Genomic DNA, 9,628 nt, shown 5'->3' on the forward strand with positions numbered 1-9,628 from the left:
ATGTACTCTAGGTATTAAATAAACTTCAGGACATTTGTTAACTTATTTCTTAACAGAACTAATGTTAATTAAGCAAGTACATTAATATTATACAGTGACTGCTTTCTGGACAAACAACAGGAAACACAAGTTAACAAAAACCCAGGAGGACAGGAGTTAGATAGGCTGGATATGAGCATAGAAGAAGAAAAGGCATACTCTAACTCATACTCCACATTTCACCAGTCACCTGAAGGGATATTTACTTCAGTTTGCTGGGCTCCATCTGCAGAGTTTCTTACTTAGCAGGCCTGGGAATGGACATGTGCCTTTGCCTGTCTAACAAAGTCCCAAGTGATGGATACTATTGTATTAACAGAGCCTATTTCTCATGAATGAAGACCAAGAGAATGTAAATAACCAAGTAAAATATGCAGTACATGAGCAGGTGTCAAATTTAAGGAGTTAAAAAGCAAAACAGGGGCATAGAGTATAATAGGGTTTTGTTTCCAATACTATGCTAAGAAATACCTTACCTGGTTAGGTCTTATGCAGTGAGGTAAAGGTGATAAGGGATTCCCCATTCACTTCCATTGGTAAAGACCTTTCTACGATGAGGAAAAGCATGTGTGAAGGTCATGGGGAGGAAAAAAGAATAACAAAGTAAAGGAAAAGGGAGATCATTATGGTTGGAGGAGAGGAAGTAAAAGGAAAGTCAATTAAGACATGAGGTTATTGCCCTGCCAGTGTGGCTCAGTGGATTGAGCGTGGTCCCATGGACTGAGAGGTCCCAGCTTGATTCCTGGTCAGGGCACATGCCTGGGTTGTGGGCTTGATCCCCAGTAGGGAGTGTGCAGGAGGCAGCCAATTGATATTTCTCTCTTACATTGATGTTTCTCTCTCTCTCTCTAAAAAATCAATAAAAACATCTAAAAAGAGAGCGAGAGATAAGGTTATGGAGGAAACAGGAAAATCTGTTAATGTACATTAGGAATCTCTACTTTATTAGTCTCAATACCCAACCCCTTTTAATGACAATTTTATACTACTAGTTGTATTAAATAATAATAAACTTAACATACAATATACCTATACTCATATTTAATAAAAAACAATAAAATGTACAATTTTAATATAACCAAGAATAAAAATGGAATTAACATAATAAAACTATATATATATATATTGATATTCATTTGCTTGGTCATAATTATGAATGGGGATATAACAACAGAGCTAAATGTTTGGATCTATAAATAGAATAACCATGGATCACCATGAAGTGCTATCAAAACACATTACACAACTGTGCTGCATATGTGATTTAAATAGTGTAAGTATTGTTGCCATAATACTGTGGTTTTCAAAATAAAGGAAGTATTTTTTAAAAAAATTGGAACCAAACCAAGTATAATCTTGTGTTAATTAATATGGTGGTTTTATTCCTGTAACAGTAGAATATTTAAAATCACACAAAAGTTTTTGTGATCACATGTAAAATAGATTCTGGTTTTGGATAACCATAAACAGATTTTTAACCCAGAGTAATAACAAATAGAGAATTCCAGTTATACCGATAAGGGGAAATACTTTATTGCACAAGATTGTTTCATAAATTTCCGGATATCAAATATCATTGCTTCCTTCTCAATAATTGCCCATTGAATCACTGTGAAATATAAAAATATCCTTAAATATTTGTTTAATGCTGTCCAGGGTATGACTCTTTTCCATTTGAAGCCATTAATGTGAAGTGTTGCAGGAAATCATAAGATACTATATTTTATTCTGAAGCAGGGAGCTGTTAGAGAATTTTGAACACAAGAGTCTTGCAAACTTACACATACTTGAAAATAATTATTATTTTTTGTTTTTTATTGACATTTTTAGAGAGGAAGGGAGAGGGAGAGAGAACATCAAGTGGCTGTTCCTGCACACCCCCTACTGGGGATCGACCCCACAACCCAGGACCGAGAATCCCGGTGTGACCGAGAATCCTAGTGTGAGCTCTTGATGCGTGGGACAATGCTCAATCTACAGAGTCACACCGGCCAGGCTGAAAATAATTACTCTTAATAGTCAGTTGACAATAGACACTAGATATCAAGGATAGAAAGAGAAAGCCTAATTAGAAAGTTGTTTATAATTCAGATGAAAGAAGATATTGGTTTAAATCGGGTAGTTAAGTTGATAAAATATTTTGAAGGAATAACCAATAGGATTTGGTGAATTTTGGATTGTGAGAAGAAGAAATCAAGGACTACATAATATGCTAGAAGGAAAAGCTGTCATTTAGAGAGATAATGAAGATTATAGGAAAGCAAGTGTTATGTGATATGATCAGTCACTGAGCATTTATTGAGCATTGTCCATTTTGAGATTGTGAAATATAATATATATCAAACAAAAGTGTCTAGCACATAGTTTGGTTATAAGAATCTGGAGTTCATGAGGAGACGTCTTGGCAGAATATCACCAACAAGTGAATAGGGGAAACCAAACCCACCCAGTTGCTGAAGAAAGGTCACAATTAGGGATTCCATGGAGAGTTATCTGGAAATCTTTGCCTCTGTGTAACACTGTGTCTGTGGATCCACAGCCAAGCATGTGGTGGAGCCTAGGGGCACTGTTAATCAGCAGGGCCAGCATTTCTGAAAAAGATCAATGCTAGTTCTGCTGCATGGGGAGAGCACAGCGGTGATGAATGGAAATCATCACACATCTTGGAGTCTGTTAGCCATCACATCTGAACTTGTGTTTCTTCTAATGGCCAGTGCTACCATTATGCATTCCAAACCTCCAGTGAGTTTCTCTTTTGGTCAATTTTAATTCAGAGACACACAGGGAAGGGGGTTCTTGAAAATTTTGTTTCTAGCCAAACTAAGTCACAGAGAAGAGTCCACCACAATCTATACCTTGTCAGCTTGGTGTTCATACACATCATTTTAGGTGTATTTGACTTACAAATAAATCTAATAGGCTTTACTCTAGAAGATGCAACTGTCCCTCATAAAACCCAGAACATGCTAGCCCACTCCCCCAAAAGGATGCACACAATTTACTTTATTCATTTTGAGCTGATGTTTATTCTTCTAAGTCACACTTCCCCTTTGATATTTCCTAACTTTGATATCCTCTAACTTAAATACTAAAATATAAGGTTAAGCACTATTAACACATCGACACATCTTCTGAATAAAGAGGAATAAGAATGCAAGAATAACAGTTTGCATGTGCACAGATATATACATGTTTTTATGTATGTAAATGCTTTTTATTCACACATGGGTACACATAGACATGAGCAGACAAAAATAAGGAAGAAATGACTATCAATGCTAGTTCTGCTCACTGAAATCGATCGTGTAGTTGCAGCTGGTATTGAGAATTCCCATTTTCCACTACTAATTTTATGTCATTTGGTCTCAGAAAGTACCTTGGATGACTATACAAGTTTCTTGACTTGTATGGAAACCCCACACTTCTTTCCTTAAGGGTCTGTACCATCAAGAGTCCCGTCTGAGGTGTAGTTTCCAGTCACTGTCATCACAATGCATAGGGGTACAAAAGGATGCCTCAGAAAGAATCCTGCATTTCATTAACTCCTCCCTACTTGCATTGTGTAACAACAGCCATTTCCTCCTTAATAGTTGGAAAAGATATTGGGAAAGGAGACATGAATGAAGAAAAAAAATAGTAAACTAACAAAGAGTCTTATAGTGGTGAGTGATGATTAGGTACCATGAACTGAGGGGCATATGGATAACTTAATTTTTTTATATGAAGTTAAGAAGCTTATAGGGCAAACTTTAACATCAAATAAAGGCTCAATAAAGATGAATTTTCTAAAGTGGAGTCTCCATCGAGGGAGGGACTCTGGGATTTTGAACAAGACAACAATATGAACTGTAAAGTGAGAACCTGAGTTAATATTATAGGCGTCCTTGTATCGGCACTCATATTTCTAGGTGTAACCAAAACGGGCTCAGGAACTGGTTCAGTGCAAGGCATTGAGGGAACTGTATCAATGAAGAAAATGTAAAAAGAACTAAAAACAGGAGGAGCAGAGGTTGCAAAACACATCAGGACGTATAATTATCTTGGTTTTTTCTTGACTTGAATATTTGGTTATGGATCCTGGTGAAAAATTAAAATGAGATATTTTTAATGTGAATTATGACTTGATTCTTCTGATAGTCTAGTACAAGCTAAATAACTAATATGTAACCCATTTTTATAATAACATGGTATTCTTAGCTTGAGGCACCAGATATTTAATTTTTACATATTTTAATAATAAATGAGGTCTTACAGTGTTTATGGATCCTGCTTGCAGAACTTAGATCTTTGTCTTTTTCGTGAATTATACCTGCTCTGGTATAAGCCTATTTAAATTGTGAATACATGGAACACTCAAGGTGTACTTTCTTTATAACATGGTATCCTAGGCACATGTGAATATACATTAACCACAAATTTTGTATCTCCCAAAAGCTTTACAACCCATGTTTTATTAATTGCTGCTAAAAACAAACCAGTAAATCACCTTAGGAATATTATCTATTTTTTTCATGTGTGTAGAGGAAATAAAGCAACATGGAAACGAAGCAGTCTGCAATTACAGCAGTGATATCAAGGGAGAGATCTGTATTTCCCTGCAACGGGAACGCACACAATGTTCCACCTCCATCCGACCTCAAAATCTGAGCTATTTTTAGGGGAGTGGAAAGGTGAATCCACTGAAAATAACCAACTCAATATTACAGATAAAATTGTTATTCTAGATATTCAGTCATTCCCTTCACTGCTTGTTTTCCAGAGACCGGTGGTTTTATTCTATAATATGTTTCAATCATTTTCCAGCTCTTCAGTTTTTTCATTATAAATACAGTTCTTGGCTGGAGAAATACTTAGCAATTTGAGGTGTTATTCCCCCCCACCCCAGCACACAAACATGGCAAAACCAATGACAATTTTCAGGTTAGTGTCTCTTTCACATTCATGCTGCCTGATTTATTTTACTCTCAACCTGATCTCAACTTTTCAACGTTCCTACTGCCCAGTTCTACCAAAGACAGTTATAGTATTTTCCTTGAATATATTGTTATATTTTGCAGCCCTTGGCTGTGCAGCAAAGCATCACGTTTTAGCAGCACCTTGAACTGCGATGTGAGCTACAAGCAAGGTAGAAAAGCATAGCTTTTCAAAAGTTCAAAACCAAGTATCACTCAAATATAACTTTTGCTAAACCACGAACTGAACTGTTGCTATTTTCTTGTAAAATAACCACTTAGAATGTCAGTTTTAAGTAGAACTAAGCCAATATATTATTTGTCCTGTTGAACTAGAGGATCAATTTTTTTTTTTCTGGTCATTGAAACATTTCTCAAACTGTCTTTTCATTTCTGTTCCGGTGCCTAATACCTTAACATAGACCCTAATCTCCAAACTAAATTGCTATAATACAAGGACTTTCTATCTTCTTTTCCCGAAGTTCTTTTTAGCAAAATCATGTTTAAATAAATGTACTAATCCCTCCTCACATCATGTCATTCCTTGGAGCCAACACTTGGAAGGCCATTGTATCAGACTCTATTGAGTACACATTCATTCTCAGCCCCATCTAATCCCACCCTGACAATTCTGCTTGTGGGAACTGCTTTATAATCAGGTTCTTTGTATTTCACAATGAGTCAACTCAGACTCGGGGAGAAGGTAAATACCTTGCAGATGTCATTTATATTGAAAATGGGGAAGCCATATTTAATGCACAAGATTTTTGTTTTTTATTTATGCTATTTTCGTTACTTTCTTCACATGTTGTTGTCTGTGTTCATCAGTGTGCTTACAGATATAATGAAAAACCCGAATCAACTTGGATTAAAATCCAAAGAAACGTATTGCTTGTAACAAAACTACAGTCTATATACTGAACTGGTATAGAGATGCATTTGTCTCCAACCTCATTTCTCGTTCTTCAATTCACAGTTCTCCTTTTTTTATAAATTTTCTTTTCTTTTTTTTCAGAGAGGGAGGAAGGGAGAGAGAGATAGGAAATCGATGTGAGAGAGAAATATCGATAGGCTGCCTCCTGTATGTTTCCTACTTGGGACCTGAGCCTGCAACCCAGGCATGTACCCTGACCAGGAATCAAACCAGGACCTCTCAGTCCATGGGATGGCACTCAGTCCACTGAGCCACACTGGCCTGGCCACAGTCCCAAAGTTTGAGAGAATTATGATAGTATTATCAGATGCCCATCATTTAATAAACAATGTGGACAATACTGATTTATACTTGAATCATATTCCTTATATTTAAATCTTATTGTGAAATTAACTTATGAAATATATGAACTGAGCAATGAAGTATGGATACCTGGTTGAACAGTGAGGTGCTCTTATCTGTAGAAGAGGAAATGGATGCTGGTCTGTCTAAAATTGTTGCAAAAGCCCTTTATCATCATTCCCACTTCCATTGCTCTGCTTGTGTACCTCTGTATTAGAAAATCTTCATCTTTTCCTACAATATGCAAAAACTTCTTATGCTTCCAGGACTAAATTAAAAGAATTTATGAAAACTCTTAGTCACCACAGTCCTGTGCCCACTGAACTTCTATGGGATTTAGAGTTATCATAGGTCTTTATAAACTTTCAAGAAGTATTTCATATTTGTAATTTGTGTAGCTCTACCTAGACCATAAAAGACTATTGAATCCAGCTGCATTTTTACTAACTTTCTGAGTTTTAATTTACTCATCTCTAAGATTAGCATAAATAATATTTACCCCATAGTGGTGCTGTTGAGAAGGATAATTTAAATACTATATGCAAAATTATGAGAGCAATTCAAGGCACAAATTAAATGCACAGAAAACATTGGCTTTTTAATTTGTTAGTCTTTTTATTTTTTTAAATATGTCATTATTGATTTTTTTTTTAGAGAGAGAGAGAGATAGAAACATTGATATGAAATATGAAAGAAACATTGATCAACTGCCTCCTGCATACCCTTCACTGGGCATGTGCCCTGACCTAGGCATGTGCCCTGACCAGGAATAGAACCAGGATCTCTCAGTCCATGGGATAACGCTCAATCCTCTGAGCTACATGGACTGGACATGGTTAGTCTCTTTATAACCACCGTGATTCTTAGTGAAGTGCTAGTTACATATACAGTAGATGCTCAATGAAAGTACCATGGTTTTCCTAATGCTAAACTAATGTTCAGTATGCTAAAGGGAATATTATAACTCATTGTCTAAAGGAAAACTCTAAAATTTCTATGAAGTTTTATTTTATTTTAAAATTTTAAAGCCTTCAAAATACAATGTTTTTGTTGTTTTTTTAACAACAAAAGGTTTTTAAAAATCGTAGTGTGTCAAGTGCTAGGTGTTGCTGTTAGGTCATTTAACAATATGAATATAGACCCTGCTCTCATAAAGCCAACAGTTGAGGACAATAGTCTAAGGTTTGATATGGAAAGGTAAACAGGAAATCACAAAGTGTCACTATCACTATGAAGAGAAAGTAGGACTCAGAAATCCATGGTTTTACTAGTCCTCTAGATAGTTTCTCAAGGAAAAAAAAATGTATCACCATAGAAGTATAGAATGTTGCTTCACATTTACCTATCCATTCATGGGTATTAATGAATTTTTATTTGTATGCTTGGCCTACTGCATAGTCAGTGCTCCAAAAATGCTTTTTGTATATACAACTTATTATTAACAGGGAAGATATTTAATCTTAGAAACAATATATGGCTTTTACTTTCTTTAAGGTAATTTAGTCCTTTTCAGATGTTGGTTCTAGACTAGAAATGTTTTAAAATTTATTTTATATTTTAGATGACGGTCCTTATCAGATGTGTTCTTTGCAAAGATTTTCTCCAAGTCTGTGGCTTGTCCTGTCATTCTTCTCACATTGTCTTTTGCAGAGCAGATGTTAATTTTGATGAAGTCCAGATTATCGAATATTTTTCTCAAGGATGTGCCTTTGGTGTTATCTCCGAAAAATCATTGTTATATCCAAAAGGTCGTATAAGTCTTCTCTTATGTTATCTATGTATTTACAGTTTTGATTTCTACATTTAGGTCTGTGATCCACCTAATGTTAATTTTTGTTAAGAGTATAAGGTCTGTGTCTAGGCCATATTTTTGCATGTGGATGACCAGATTTTTCATCACCAAAAATGTTAACAAGACCATCTTTGTTCCATAGTATTGCCTTTGCTCCTTTGCCAAAGTTTGGTTAACTATATTTATATAGGGTTGTTTGGGGGCTCTCTCTTCTGTTTCATTTATTGACTTGTCCATTTTTTTTTCCCAGTACTTCACTGTCTTGATTAAGCAGCTTTATAATTAAGTCTTGAAGTCAGGTAGCTTAGTCCTCCAACTTTGTTTTCCTCCTTCAATACTATGTTGGCTATTATTGATCTTTTTCCTCTTCAAACATATTTTAAAGTAAATTTCTCTATGTCCACAACATAACTTTCTGATATATCAATTGTAATTGCTTTGAATCTATCAATATAGTTGGACAGAACTGACATCTTAACTATATTGAATCTTTCTATCCATGAACATGAAATATCTCTTTATTTATTTAGTTCTTTGGTCTCATTCATCAAAGTTTTATTATAGATTTCTTACAGATCTTTTAGATTCACACCTATGTATATCATTTTTGGGGCACTAATACAAATATCATTGTGCTTTCAATTTCAAATTTTATTCATTCATTATTGATATATATGAAAGCAATTGACTTTTTGTATTAATTTTGTATCCTGCATCTTTGCTATATTGCTTATTACAAATAAAGACAGTTTTATTTTTTTCCTTCCCAATCTGTATATCATTTATTTTCTCTTCTTGTCTTATTTCATTAGCTAGTATTTCCAGTATGCTGTTGAAAGGAGTGGTAAGACATGATTATTTTATTTTAAAATTACATGATTCTAATTTAAAATTACATTAATTTTTAGTTATAAACATCTGCCACAGAAACAGAGAAGAGAAATAAAAAATAAATAAAAGTTACATTCCACCAAGGAGGTCAAACATTCTTGATACTCTAGAGAACTTTAGAACATAGCTTCGATATTTAGAAAGCAAAAAACAAAACAAAACAAAAACAAAACAAAACAAAAAAACAGAATTGCAATAAATGATTATAGAAATTTCTATTTAAAGTTGGCAATACAAAAAGTACTGCTTATTTTCATCCTTTGAAATTTACCACTACATATAACACCAAAATTAGTTTCTGAAAAATGTTTTTAAAGCAAATAAATTAATAGAAACAATAGACAAATTATGTGCCATGAGAACCTCAGAAAAAACACAGAGAAGTTTATTAAGTGGTCAGAAGAATGATCAGCCTAAGTAATAAATAAAGATATATATTTTCTAACAATAACAAAATAATTTGTATGTATCTCATGGATACTAATGGATAAATATATTCTGTAAGACACTGGAAAATGTGGAAAATATACACTGCCATTAACTTTTTATGGAGTGTAAATTTGTGTAGATTTTTTCAGAGAACAAAAGGAATGTCTACCATAATTTATTTATTTTTTGCTATTTTTATTAATCTATTTTTGTTACAACTGTTTCTTCTTTTTCCTCCTAGACACCATC

Source organism: Molossus molossus, unplaced genomic scaffold, assembly GCF_014108415.1.
Source record: "Molossus molossus isolate mMolMol1 unplaced genomic scaffold, mMolMol1.p scaffold_m16_p_1, whole genome shotgun sequence".
In the NCBI taxonomy this organism is placed as follows: Eukaryota; Metazoa; Chordata; class Mammalia; order Chiroptera; family Molossidae; genus Molossus; species Molossus molossus.